The following is a 15733-nucleotide window of genomic DNA, read 5'->3' as shown; positions in this document are numbered from 1 at the left end:
CCTGAGGCTGAAACTTCCTTTCACTGACAAGCATCATCACAGCTGTAATGCAGGTCAGCTGCACAGGGCGTATGCAGTGTACAGAGCTCAGCAATCTGCCTGACGTGCAATGAAAATGCACCTGATCCAGGCAGGTGCCACTGCTTAGAAGCCTACCCCTTCCGCTGTGGGGAAGAGGTGGCCTGGCTGGCAGTCTCATTCAAGTGGGCTCAGGTCCCCCCACCTGGGCCTGAGCAGGCCCAACATGCACACAGTTGTTCTGAAGCCCAGCCTTGAGTTGTCACAAATGTACAATCTCTGCTGTACACAGCTCTGCGTTTCATGGTGTTTATTCTCACTGAGGCTACGTCATCATTTAAATTATTAACAGTGGAAGTGCATTTACCAGGGGAGTTGGTGTTATACAGGATCTTAAAAGCAGGGGGTGGGGGAGTGGGACAAAGCGGGAATGCAATTTCATCTCTCTCACGTGAATCACTCTTTGCAGCCTCTGATCTGTGGGCTGAACATGCAAAGGAGCAGTGAGGGGAGAGGGGTGGATTTTAAAGTGAGTTTCTTGTCCAGCTCTGCTCATTAAAAAAAAAAATTATCTCCATTACCTGAGTTTTCCAATAGTTTTCAGAAATCATGAGACTATCAAAACCCTATTTAGTCTGGAAAAAATGACTGCCCTGCCCAGACTTCCCGTGGTCACCTGCTTTCTCTCCTACCTATCCTGACTCTGATATTGGGTTGGCCAAAAATTTCACTCGGGGTTTTAAAATCCAAGTGAACTTTTTGGCCAATCCAATACTTTGCTTAGTAGTAGTACAGGGAATTTAAGAAAATTTTCTGCAACCCACCTATTGCAATGTCTGCCTCCTCATCTCTGCCAAAAACGTGAGAAGCAAATCTACAAAGAATTGGTTACATGCACTTTGGCCTTAGAATGTCTTGGCTGTCGGATGCTAGATCTGAGGCTTTGTTCATAGTATTTATTTTCCAGATTGCCCTAAGCCTCTCCCTCACTTAACCTACTACCCCACAAAAGAAAGTGAAATTGTATGACTCACAGACAGCTCTGCAAGAAGGAAGCGTGACAGCTCAACCAAACCATCTCTTGCCATTTTTAATAAACTGCATTATGGATCAGTGTTAAAAGTATCTGGGCCCTCTGATGGAAAGTCCTCTTTCAGAGATAATCAAAATTTTTTTTATTTGCATAGAAAGTCAGTTTATGAAAGCACATTTTAAAAGATTATTTGATTTAAGAATAAAGATGTGTAAGAAAGTCTTCAATTAATTGGTCATTAACCCAGGTAACTCTAAGGGCCCTTTCCAGCTCAAACATCCTTTTATTTGAGTTGTATTTGTCAAACTTCCAATTCAGTATTTCGCTGAATTACTTTGAACAGTAATAATATCTAAAGTTTCTATAGCATTTTATAAAGTGTTTCAAAATGCTTTCACATACATTATCCTACTCAGCCTTTCCTGAAACCCTATGAATTGTATTTATCATTACCCCCGCTCACAAAAGAAGAAGTAGAATCTCAAAGAGGTGAAAGACTCAGCCAAGGCTATTAAACTAAAAAATGTAAGCACTTGAGTATTAACTGTCAGGGAAGTTTAGGACTGAATTCAAGTGTAGACTATTATTAACTGGTAGCATGGTCTTAAGTAAATCACTTGCTGTTTTGAGTTTTGTTTTGTCAATCTGTAAAGTAAGTTGGTTAACTATATGCTCTCCAAGGTCTTTCAAATCCCTAAAACTCTACAACCTATCATTCTAAATGGTTCCTTTCTCTGTGCCTTGTACCTCTATCCAAAGATAAGAGAATAATATGAACAACCCAGGAAGGTTGAGATAAGAACAGTTGGTGTAGTACACTCAAGAACTTTGCAAAAACAAATATACCAAATGAAAAAAAAATGTAGTAGAAAGCTCAGAACATCATCTCTTAATATCCCCTTCATAGTGTGAAAATACTAAAACTCCCACCTCCAATGACAGACGTTTAATGAATACCATTGTCCCTTCAACATGATGAAAATCAAACCGAAATGTGCTACTGGCTAAGTTCTCTTAAGAGACCGCATCTAGCTCTTGCTTTTCTCCTGAACTGGATTCCTTAGTTTGAGACATCTGAGTCTACCTCATGCAAGGCTCATACCTCTCTCTTCTGTGTCAACTGAAAGTGCCATGTGTAGCTGGAATTTCCCAGGGCACAGGAAAGTCATAGTGTGGCTAATTTCCATTAAAACATCAAAGGTGATCTTCAGCCCCTTCCCTTTCTTACAGGCAGGAGACTACCTATTTCATAAAGACTCTGTTCGTTCAATGCCTCTTTGGGGAGTTCAGGGCTTTACTACCTTATGGGGAGCCCAAGTCCCAAGTCTCCCTTGATTCTGGCTGTCTTGGAACAATTCTAGCTAAGTGTTCCTATGTGTCAAGACTATGCTTAGGTTTTTATCTGGGTTCCACCCTTGCAACAATTCAATTATTGTCACCAGTTAACAGATGAGAAAACTGAGGCACAAAGAGGTTAAATAAATCCCTGAAGGTCATATGATTATAAGTGGTTGAGTCTGGAATTCTAACCTAGACAGGTTGAATGCAAGCCTGTGGTAGTCTTCATCACCAAGGCAGTGGAGAAACTTCCAAAGGGATGAGCTAAACTTCCCATCAGTGGAAGCATCCAAGCACAGGCTGTGCGCTGTGCTTAGGTGCTCAAGTGTGTCCGCCTCTTTGCGACCCCGTGAACTATAGCCCACCAGGTTCCTCTGTCCATGGGATTCTCAGGTGAAAATACTGGAGTGGGTTGCCGTGCCCTCCTGCAGGCAATCTTCCCAACCCAGTGTTTGAAACTAGGTCTCCCCACATTGCAGGTGGATTCTTTACTGACTGAGCCACCAGGGAAGCCCAGGCTGGACCTCTACTTGCCTTCAAACTTTAAGATCTTATGGTGTAAATCTCTTTAAAGACCTCTCAGCTTCCCCTTGTGTGCCGGTATATCTATTCCTGACACCCTACCTGTGTTCTCCTGACATAATGAACTGTCCTCTCCATCTTCCCATGACACCGTTTATACTTTTATTAGAGTATTTGCCACACTGCACTATAGCAAATAATGTTCTTCCTCCTCAAGCTAGCTTCCCATGAAGAATCCTAACAACAGATGCATTTGTTTGGGGCAATTACCACATTATAATAAATAGATGGAGCAGACACCTCCACTTTGTTGTAGTCCTCCTCACTCCCCACTGTCTTATCCACCTGCCCTCTGACAGGATTTAAGATTTAACACCTATAGGAATTATTCCTTTTTTGAAAGTATAGACTATGCCTGTTCATTTTCAAATCCTCCATGCAGCCTACTGTAATACCATAAAACAGCTCAATATGTGTTTGATGAATAAATAATTGAATAAACAGATAGACATATGATGACTACCAAGCAGCCTGAAGACCCCCTGAGTGCAAGGGTGGCAGGAAAGGCAGAAACTCACTGGGTAAACTTCCAAAAGAGGAGCAACTTTTATCTCTTTATGCCTGTTAACTCCATTTATAATGCAGGTATGATAGTACCTACCTGCTTCTTGGTAGGGTGCCACATGAAATAATTAGTTAATGTCTGTAATGCATGAGCTGCACTAAGTGGTAGATATTAGTCTGACCATGAATGCTCAGCTCTGGGCCTCCAATGAATCCACTTTAAACAAACACCAGGAGTTTGAGTCTTTCCTTCTGGCTCTACAAACATCCAACTTTCAAGCTAGGAATTTGTAACAGCTTCCCTCAGAGCTAACCAATCTCTCTCTCCTGTCGTTTCTATTTTGTGGGTGTGTTTTACACACACACACACACACACACTCCTCTATCTCTATCCTATCTCTATCTTTGTCATTTTAGGCTAATATTTGAGTGGGAAACAAGATTCACTGGTAACTGAGCCAGGATTCTCAACTGGATAGACAGCAATAGCAGACCAGCAACGCAGTCCATGACATGGGGGTGGTGGGGATCCCTCTACCAGGGTAATGCTCTCTTTCTTGATCTGGAAGTTGGTTGCACAGGTGAAAATCTTTTGAGTTTCACACTTATTTGTGTACTTTCTATATATGTGTTACATTTCAATTTTTTTTAAAAAATTTAAGGAAAAAAAGACAAATCATGCAGTTTCAAAAAGCAGTGAGCATGACACATGTCTTCCCTTGTTAGAACCTAGAGCCCTTTCCTCCCACTCATTTCAGTACTTTTAACAACCTCAAGCTCTTTGAGATAGACTCTCCTCACAAGCCCATCGTGTAATGGTTATGTAGGTATCCATGGCTCTTGCACTGAACCGGAAGTCTCCCTCATTAGACATGCATGTGGTTCTCTGCACAACTTCCTTCCTTTTCCTGTACCCCATACCCATTGGTCACCCACAGGTGGGGACTCCCTCCCAGAGCAAAGACACATCAAGACTATCAGCTGGGTCCCTTGTCAGCTCAGCTCCAGGCAAGATTTGTTCCCTTGTTTGTCTGGAGCTTTGCTTTTAATTTGTAATATTTGCTTAATCTACTATTAGTTGTGCTGAATTTAATTTGACTCATTGTAGCAATTCATTTCTTTCAATCTTCTATTATCGGTTATCACGCTTAAGTTGTAAGTGATTTTGCCTTCTCTAATCATCAAGTAGGAGTCTTCTGACCCAGCTAGTTTTCCTTGTAAGTAATATATATAAATATAAATATGTATTTAACTGCAGGGGGGCAGGATGATGGCAAAGCTAATGGGATCCGAAGCCTCAATTTTTTTAATTGGCTTCTATATTCAAAATGAAATCAGATCAAGAGATGATGAGGAGTTACTTCTTACCCCTACCACTGTCAACTGGCAGATAGAGAAACAACAGTAGCCAGACAGACCTTCTGTCTATAAGTATACAAAATACCACACAGTAATTATTTTTAAAAATTAAAACCAAAAACAAACTATACCTCTAGCTTGCTTAAATACTTAGGATGAAGTAATCTTGGGATCTTCATGATTTAATGAAAAAGTTGCTCACCATGTAGACTCTTGCAAAGATAGCTTTCTAAACAATTTTTAAAATATTTAAAAATGTATGATGGGTGTATTTTTCAAATGAAACTTAACACTTCTTTTTATGGAAGGTGTTTTGACTTTATATAGTTCACAACCACTATAAAGTATTGATCACATCCCACGTATATGTTCCTATTTATTATGTTGTAATCAATTCGGCTTATTCCAAAATCTCCATTAAAAAATCATCATACTTAAATATAGGGTGATAGACATCAATTTTATTTCTCTAATATAATGGGGAAATGCCAAAGAGTACATAACATGAGAATGAATGCAGGCCAATGCCTAGCCTACAGTAAGCACTCAACAAATCGTAGAACAATGAAGACAACAGTGACCATAACATAATCTATTATTATTATCTGTAATATCCCATCAAGTTTGACTTCCTTTTCTCTGTGGTAAAACATGCCACCAGAATGTGTCTATCCGAAGCTCCCACTTCCAAGTCGAGTAAGTGATCCTTCGTATCTAAGTATACCAAAATGCTCTTCACCAGGACTGCTGACTTCTGGAGCCAAACCCAACCTTACTGTAAACCTAAATTTAGCAACAGAAACCCCATGCAGCAAGTGGCTTCTAGGAAATCCTTAAAAGTAGTCCTCAAACATCCAAGGTACATAGGAAATGTTTCACCTAGCTCTCTCTCTAAACAGAACATCCCACATTGTGTCAATTGTGCAGAATTTATCTGGAAGAACCTTATAAGGACCCAGCTCTAATCTACTGTTTATCCATCTCTAATCCCCAAAAAGAACAATTGTCATCAGGTTTTCAGGTGTTTGGAGACTTAGGGAAAGCTACTACTTTTCAAGTAACTAAAATGTGTGACCCTAGCCTTTAATGGGCTCAATACCTATGTTTTCATATACAGAATAAAATGGTACAGGACATGTTTGACAGGAGAGACTCAGAATCTCCATCTACAAAACCAGTCAGCCCAAAAAGACAAAACAGAGAAAAAGAGGAAATAGTTACAGATGACCTAGGTATAGAAGTATATACAGACATAGACATAGACATGAAATGGTGGGACTAGATCTCTTTCAGCTCTGTTATTCTATGTTAAACTGTCAAGCTGATACTTGTAAAAGAGATATTTAAAATCTAATTATGGAGATGATAGAGTCATGAAATATAAATAACATAATCTTCATATCAAAAGGAAGTATATGAGAAAGGTTTAAATGTGTCATGTGAGCTCATTGGAAAGTGGTTTCACCATGTATCTAAGCCAGGAGTCAGTGGCTGTGCTCTTGACCCACAAGCAAAGTCTACCCCATCCCCTCTTTCTGTAAATAAAGTTTTCTGACACACAACCACTCATTTATGTACTGTCCTCAGCTGCTTTCATCATATAGTGGCTGAGTTGAGAAGTTGCAAAGAGAGTGTATGGCTCACAAAGCTGAAAATATTTACTATCTTGCCGTGTACTGAAACAAGTTTGCTGACCTCTGATCTTTTAAAAAAGGTGTCACAATGGATTTTTTAAAAAGAGCTGAGTCTTGAGTAGAAACTGAATAGGCAGAGGACTGTCACAACAGGGAGGCTGATGAGGTGGGTGAGGTGAGGTGAGTGAGTGGAGGTGAGGCTGGGCACTGCAGGGCGTAGAAGATGCCAAGGGCTGAGAGGCACATGCCAGATAACCATGGACATCCAGACGAAAAAGGCTGCACCTGATTCTGCACACAGTCAGTCATTACTAAGCTTTCTGAGCAGAGAGTTGACAAAATGAAAGTGAAGATTTAAGAGCAAGCCAATCAGATATGGATTGAGATTCCAGGCAAAAGACATTTAAGGCCTAAGCAAGGCAGAAGCTGTGGCACGGGCTTGAAGGCATGAGCAAGGGAGACAGCAGGAACATGACCTAGTGATCGCTGGGTTTGGGGATGGGGAAGGAGGCAGGCATGACCAAGGCTGTTCCAGGTCTTCCAACCAAGGCAACCACACAGCTAACCACTTTGCACGAGGGCACACACATTGGTGTACACTATCTCTTGCGGTGACAGCAAAAAGCATATCTGAAAGTTTCATGCTATGAATCAAGTCCAAAGCAATTCTTAAGTACAGGGTCAATGATTTCAGTGATTTTCATTTTCTTTTTTCCTCCTTCTACTAATCAATGTAATACACTGACTCATTCATCATATTGCAGGGAAGGAGAAGAGCAGCATTTGCTGCTTCTCAAAGTTGCTCTGACAGGTCAATACCCTGTCATCACTAATCCTACATACCACAACAGACTCTCTTTAAAAGGCCTCAAGCAAATAGGTGACTATTATCATCTTTTGGGGGAGTTTCTCTACCTATTTTCATTTTCATGTTACAGACCCCCTAACAGTAAGTCTCAAAATCTCAGTTTTGACAGGCAGATCGTGAAGTTCAAGTCGATTCCTCATTTTTCTGCTCTGGCTGCAAAGGAGGAGTTCCTACAGCTTGGGAACATTCATTTGGTTCCCTTGAAAATAGACAGGCTGGCCTTGTAACATAGGCCCTCCGCTCCCTGGTGACAAGCAGCATCTTCCATTGCAAAGTCCTGGACATCGTTCTGGGAACCCTTTGCCCAGATACTCATTAGTACTGCATTAGTCTGTAAACTCAGAGTGAAACGCCTAGTTCAACTCACTCTTACTTGATGTACTTGAAAGGTCTGGTGAATTTATGGCAGGATAATGTGGAGCCCAGCACCTATTTATGAGTTGATCATTTGTACCGAACCCCCCTCAAAGTGCCGAAGGTTACCATTCAACCAGGCCCTGCACTAATGCCACTCGAAGGCCAACAAAGCCAAGTGTATGAAAGTTAAAAGCATTAATAAAAGTGTGACTTATAAATTACTTCATCTTTGTCACCCTTTTTGAAATGGGGTGAGAGAGGCCAGGGTAAATTTATTTTTTAAGTGCTTTCTGAGACCCGAACGGGTCAGGCTTGAAATGCTGTAGTCTATAAATCATTCTTTGTGGATCTGAGGGATGCTGCTGCATCATAACATTAACAAATATTGATTTATTCTATCATTTGCAACTGTTTATGGAAAAACTGAGATCCTACTGAATGTGGGAAAAAAGCAAATACTTATTTAGGGGCAATGCAGCCAATTAACACCTCTAGTTGCAAGAAAGAAAAAGGAAAATGGCTTATAAGGAAGTTCATGGCAAGGTGATATTCATCAGGGTAGCTGACATTAATTCAATCCCCACTCCAGTACCATGGAGATGGATGGATTCCATGCTAAGCAATTTTAGGTACAAATTACATGTATAAGAGGTCTTCTCAACAACTCGGCATCATTATATGATACCAGCCAGAGCTCTTACCAGATCAGAATCCCGGCTCTTTCAGGAAAGGTTCAGTAGGGGTTTCAGACATATGGCAACTGCCAAACTTTATATCAAAGCATTAAAGAATCAGACACCCACGTACAATTCAACTACAAGTTCTAAGGAGATTCTTTCTGGGTCCCTGCTAGTGCAATGAAGGACGACAAACACCAAATGTATTCAAGGAAAGGGAGGTAAAAATGCACACTGTAGTGGAGAGGGCTCGTGCCTCTGCAGAGCTTTCCGAAATTGCATCCCAAATCTGTTCTCAAACTTTACTTGCTCACAGTTTGAGCAGTAATGAGATGGATATCGATTATGCAGAGAAGTTCAGGAAGCTTCAGAGTTTCACAGAGACAAACAATGACAAAAACACACGTGATTACTAAGAAGACCTGACTTGAACTCCTGACAGTGACTAATGCATATGAATTATGCAGGGATAGACTCTGAAATAACCATAAACTGGTAGATTCGTTCTGGGAATCTATGCAACGAACTTGATCTCCATGCCCAAGTAACTCTTCAAGTACCTCATGCATCTCCTTGTATCTGGTGATAAAACCAATTCTGTAGTACACCATGCAAGCAGCCGCTGCTCTGCAGTGAATTACCAATGGCATAGCATAAGTGGGACTCCCTCTTAATTATGTGGCCTAGGAAAATATTCTCCCAACGCCAACAATAGCTGAGGTGAGATTGGAACAGAAGGTTTCTGTCAAATGTTACTCAAGGAATCCCATCAGATAACCCCACCCTGTGATCATAGATTCCCAGCATAATACCGTCCGTCACTGTTCTTCCCCCTGGACCAGCATCAGGGTCTCATCTGTTTCAAGGTGTGGCCAGGAGCACACCCAGCAGGTGCATGTTAGGAGCACCAATGATCAGAAATCCCCAAAAATCTTTCAAGAAATCAATCCTTATACTTCCCAATGTCTGTAATTTAGCTGTGCCTATTAACCTGTTAGATGGCCATAGGTAAATCACAAAGCTCCTGAGCTTCAGAGTCCTCAGCTGTAAGATAGGAACTACTTCCACTGATCAGAATTATGACAATTTGAGATGACGTATTAAAGTGCCTGGCACAGTGCTGGCAATGTATGGGGCTCTTGAAAGTGACAGGCTGCCCAGGACCTATATCTGCTGTGTGCGGTCTAAGGGATGAGGCGGCAAGATTACAATGTTTTCATTTAGCCTGTGTCTAAACTCATGCCTGGAAATTTAGAGCCATGCTGGGCACATACATCCCTTTTACTACCCATAGCGAACGTATAACTGAGGGAAGATATTTGTTACAGTGCTGGGCTCAGCGGGAAGTCAAAAATACTACAGTGTGAAATGCGTGTACATGGGCCGACCTTTCCAAGTGCCGCACTCACACAATTCTGAGATGCCCACACATCCCAGGTCATGCACGTTAGAGTGGATGCAGCCCAAAGACCCCACGAGAAGGGATTCCTGATGCTTGGAGGCCCATTCCAAAGGGATCTGCCCTCTACGTGTGCCTTTGAGCACAGCTGAGGTGCTGCCTCCTAAGGGAGTGCCACACCTGGCCCTTCATGAAATCTTTAACCACGAAAAGGACCATCTCTGCTGGCATTGCCACTGACCAGCACAACAACGTGTAACCAAAATTTTCTAACAGGATCCAATGCCAACCTGGGTGAGATTTCTCTTTCCTGTCTGTGCCCCTCAAGCGTCTGTTTTCTCTTTCTCTTTGAAGCTCTCTCACATCAGGGGAGGGGCCGGGAATGAGAACCCAGAAATGGGGCTCTGATCTCCATTCACTGCACCGCCCCAGCCTGAAGGCTTTCTTCTCCAGAGGTCCAGGAAACACACTATAGTTCAGTCACATTAGGTTTCTGTCAGCTAACTTTCCTGAGTTTCAAAGGAAAAACACCTATTCATCCCAAATTCACCATGTTATGACTTTTGTAAAAGACCTATAACACAATTAATAACACAATTGCATCTTAACTCGAAATTTTCCACTTGGTGGCTTTTCTCAGGTCGGCTGTCATTGAAAAGGCACCCTTTACTATCTTTTTTTTTTTTTTAATTAAAAGAAATACTAAAGGATGCTATCATGCTTTATTCTTGGGTGCTAACGTCCAGCTGAGTTCTGCTCAGCACAGATACTGAAGGTTCCCCAAGTAGGAAGAAATCACTGTCTGTCATTTATTGTAAAGTTTGTGCCTGGCAGTTGATGCTGAGCTCAATTTTAAAAGAAATCAAATATTTGGATGAAAGTACCACAGTGTGGCATGTGGCATAACCTATAAATTTCTAACTAATGCCAGAGGGAGTCACAGCTGGAAGTCCATGTCACTTTCAGATATTGAGAGTAACAGTAGCCATTAATTTTTATTCCTTAAAATATTTATTAAGCATATATGTGCAAGCTCTTAGACAAAACACTGAACCTGCCATAAGTGACTGAATGAGACCAATCATTCAAGCACTGACTTGTTCATGCACTCATTTTCTTTTCCAGTACATTTTTCTTGAGCATTTACTATATGTCAGGTACTGGGCTACATGCTAGGGTTGTACACAGTGAGCAAAACCAAGCCTGATTTCTGCACTCATGGTCATTAGAGGTCAGTGAGAAAGACAGACATTAAATACCTAATCATAAAAATTAATAGGAAATTGCATTTCAGCAAAGATCTATGAGGTGCATGAAGGTTTCAGTTCTTATAATGGGGGAGTTTGACCAAGTCCATGAGATCAAGAAAAGCTTGTGTAGGCTAAGACCTTATGCCAAAGTAACAGCTAATCAGGAAAGGAGAAACAGCGGGGAGGAACACTGCAGGCAGTGGGAACAATATGCTCAAAGAGTGTGTTTGAGGAACCAAAGGATGAAGAGAGAGGCCACAGTGGAGGAGGAGGGAAAGCCTGACAAGAATGATGAGACTGGGAGTCAATGCCATCCCTGGGTCCCTCCATCCCTCAGGATAACGTAACTGATTAGACAACAGATACCACAGCCAGATAAAGATTCAGACTAAGGCAGAAACAGTAGCTAGAACCTCAAGAAAGGCTCCAGAAGGGGTTTACCCCTAACAGAGTCTAGCGTGAGCGCTGGCCAAATTCTGCCACTGCCTGTTTAGATAAGTAAAGTGGTTCTGGAACACAACCAGACCCCTTCACGTACACAACGTTTAAGGCTGCTTTATCGGTGTGATGGCAGAATTTGGTAGCTGCTGCAAAAACCACTGGGCCCCCCAAACTGAAAACATTTACTCTCTGGCTCTTTACACATAAAATTTGCTGAGCTCTTGACTGAAAGGATGAGGAGGATTTGGAATCAAGGGATGAGAGCAAGTGTGTTAGTACCTACTGCTTCTGGCACCTGGAAGAAGGAAACTTGGCATGCCCTTTTGTGGATGCCCTGATTGACTAAAAGAGCCACAAGAGGGAAAAAAGCACATTGCACATATGTTTAAGGACACCTCAGAAATCACACAAAACAAGATTCACGCACTTAGGCTCATTTTGCTTAAAAAAAAAAAAAAAGCTATATTCTAGGAAAATTGATTTTACACTGGCATCTCTCAAAGTTTGTTCCCTGAAAAGAATCACACACAGACATGATTCAGAAAAGAAACAAATAAAAGCACTGTCCTCAAATAAGTTTGAAAAATGCTAGATAAACAAAACGGAACCAGCTTATTCACTGCAGGACTTACCGGAGCCTTTAGTTTACCATGTACTTTGTAAATCTCCAGGAGAAAGAAAAATTTATGCTGTGTATCTCAAGTTTATTTCATCACAGACTCCATCTTTTCCAGCAACGTGTTAGCAGGCCAGAGTTGCTCAAAGTATTCTTTGAGAATGACAGCTAAACTCTGAACTAAGCAAAGCCTCTTTTCTTAATAGTCTCTAAAACAGTTTCAGAAAGGTATTTCCTCTGAAATTAACCTCACAACTGTCAGAAGAGGAAAGGAAAGGCAGCAACCTAAAAAACTGTGAGTATCCAGGAAGTTAAACCCCACTCCCTCAACCTCTACAGTTCCTCCCACATAAACCCTTATACTTCGTTCCCATTTCCTGCTTTAAAAAAAATCTCCAGGGTTCTGTGACTCAGTTTTTAATGCTACAAGAATTCGCTTCTCTTCTTTTAACTTCTAGAAATTGACAACACTGATAAGTTGCACTGGGCTCAAAACTTCTTAATTCAAAGCATCAGTTTATGAGAAAGAAATGAACATTTCTAACTTTTTGAATAGACTGTCTCACCGCATTCCAAATTCTGTATTCCAAGTTACTTTTAAATACTATAAAATACTCTCCCTCCCCACCAACCCTCAATTATTCAATATGCAAGTGAACTACAGCCTGCAAGGCCCGAAGTCTGTAAGAAATCAGTCATGGGCAAGACAGCCAGCCGCACTCCCTGCTCTCAGGCCCACCATCTCCACGCGCTGGAGGAACAGACCCAGGCACTGGCAGGCCAGCAACACGCGCAAAGACTGACGTTACCCGCAAGAACACGGAGGTTAGCCATTTCTCTTTTCTCTCAGTCACCTCCAGAAGACCCAATAAAAGGCCAATAAACATTTTCAAAGGCAACCATAAATATCTACAAACATTCTAGACCCTCTACTGGCAAGCAACTCCCAGGGTATTCACAGCCCTGGAGAAATAGGCCAAATTTTCCATTCCCAAGGCTAAAGGGATTTGAAAAGGGCAGTGGAAAAAATCACACCATTGATGGTGAGCATCCCTGAAGGCAAAGTCCTATTTCAGAGTCTGGTACTGACGTCCAGGAGCAGCAGGCCATGTGTCCACTCTGAGGTCATCACATATTGGCAGAGAATCCCTGCAGGGTTGGAGCAGCCCTGGGGGCTCTGATGAGAGGTGCTAAATAAATTAGTGCTATCGTTTATTAGAGCATAAGAAACAGATGGGAATGGGCGAAATGACAGCTGGAAGAGTGAGGCATTGGCAGATGAGTGTGTGCAACGCTCAGAGATTCATCTACATGATGTCTATTAACGGTAACGGGAACTGCTTTCCTAGCAACGTATCTACCTGCTACAATGTCTTGCAAATTCATTCCTTGACTTTCTCTCCTTCATACAGATGGTTAATCTAGTACCTAATTATAAAATAATTAGCAATCCCACAACTTTCTCTCGTAAAACTCTCCCACCAAGAATGATTATTTTCAACTCACTGCTCTTTGAACCTGCAGGGGAGGGCAAATGAAGAAAGAGGAGGAGGCAAAGGGGAAATGGATTGGGAAGAGGGAGGGAGGGAGAAAGTTTGCTTATTGCACACCTTCCTTCAGGGACAGGGACAAGCAGTTGGACATCCATTTTCTCCGTCTGCCCAGCACTGACCCTCCCTGATGGCGGTTTCGTGCTATATAGCATTCTGGAAGCCATTTGTTTTTGTTCCAGATGGCACCAACCCTCTGGGTCTCTGCTAGACGTCCATGTTACTCCCCAGTTCTTAAAGAGTCAAGTTTACTTGGGGCTGTTTGGATATAAGCCCCGATGCTCACTTCATAAAAAACGCTAACCTAAGATCTTAAGAAATGGGATAAAGAGCCCACAGTTGCCTATTCTTTAAGACTAGGGTAAAAGGCATACATAAACATAAGACTCAATATATTCAATAAGCATATTTTGATATCTAATGTCTAATAAATGGAATTATTTTAAGCAATGTCTTTTTTAAGCTTTTAACCTTTTTTGTTTTTTTTACCATGTGTCCACATGCTGATGTGTGCATGCTGGTATTATACATTAAATATATATACGTACATACATCTGTTGTTCCTTTAAGGAATATTGTTAAACATGCTTTTTCCTCACAAATTCTCTCTGTTACAGTGTCTGATAATAAGTGTTAGCTATTTGGGGAGAGTTTCAAAATGAGAAGGGAGGCTGTCTGACACACAAATTTATTATTTTACTACCATCTAAGTCAATGTCTAAATGCAGACTTACACATAGAAAGTATAATGGAACAAAAATAATTCCTGCCCAAACTAGATTTTCAGAAGTTCTCAAAAACAGGGTTAGATCAGTTTTATGTTGGCTTCAAGAAATGCTTTTAATAATTTATTTAGAATTGGTTACCAAATCCTTGCAAGCTAGGAAGAGAAATATAAGGCATAGTTCTCAAGGAGCGCAGGATCTTAATCATATGAGAAATAAAATTATAAAAAATACGAAGACAATAAGAACAATATCTATGTATTGAACACCTACCAAGTATCAGGTAGCTTACTGTTTGTGTGTGGTGATGTTTGTATGTGTGTGTATACATACATATTACATATAATATATATTATGTACATATAATCTCAATTGCCCTACTGCAAAAATAAACTGTGAGGAAGCTACAACACTCTAAAATGAAGAAATGAACCTCAGAGAATTTTTTAAATAATGCCATAATGTTCCATATAGTCTACTGATGCTCTGGAAAGTAGGAGGAAGGAAAGATCAGTAATGAGTCTGAGTCACAAAAAGAACTTTTCTGGAAAAACTGGCCTCTAGAAAATAAAGGAAACAGGATTGATTCTGGAATGGCTGGATGGGTCCACTCCCTGCCTAAGCCACTATCTGTCTGGCCTTTAGTCATGAAATGCTTTTCTTAATGCCTTGGTGTGATGGGGTTCAATAAATAACACCCCTCTTTCTCACCTCACTCCTAAACAAAAAGATAAATAGTAGAATAACAGATGAATGTCCAGACATCACCTTTACTAATGAAAAAGGCTAAGTTGGAGGACATATAGCCAAGTAAATCCTACAATTAGGTGGACATCACAGCCCACAGCCCCACAGAATGGCAGCACATTAAGTGCTCTTGGAGGGAAGGTGCATCCCAAGATGAACAAGCATAGAGCTGAGTAAATGCCTTGCTCTTTCTTCCCAAATGTAACAATCAGCTAAATACATGTCCACTGACTCAGAGTGAAGCCAGGAGTTACATTAGCAGAAACCTCTTCTCATGGAAGGAAACATGAGGAGTGGGGAAGAAAAGTTTCCCCCAATAGGCTCTGGTATTAATACTACATTTAACAATGAGCACATTACCTGTCTCCTTAGAAACCTGTATTCAGGTCAAGAAACAACAGTTAGGACTGGACATGGAACAATGGATTGGTTTAAAATTGGGAAAGGAGTATGTCAATTCTGTATGTTGTCACTCTGTTTATTTAACTTATGTGCAGAGTATATCATGTGAAATACCAGGATGGATGAAGCACAAGCTGGAATTAGGACTGCTGGGAGAAATATCAACAACCTCAGATAGGCAGATGATACCACCCTAATGGCAGAAAGCAAAGAGGAACTAAAGAGCCTCTTGA

Source organism: Cervus elaphus, chromosome 4 (assembly GCF_910594005.1).
Source record: "Cervus elaphus chromosome 4, mCerEla1.1, whole genome shotgun sequence".
Classification (NCBI taxonomy): Eukaryota; Metazoa; Chordata; class Mammalia; order Artiodactyla; family Cervidae; genus Cervus; species Cervus elaphus.
Note: the sequence above shows the minus strand (reverse complement) of the source record.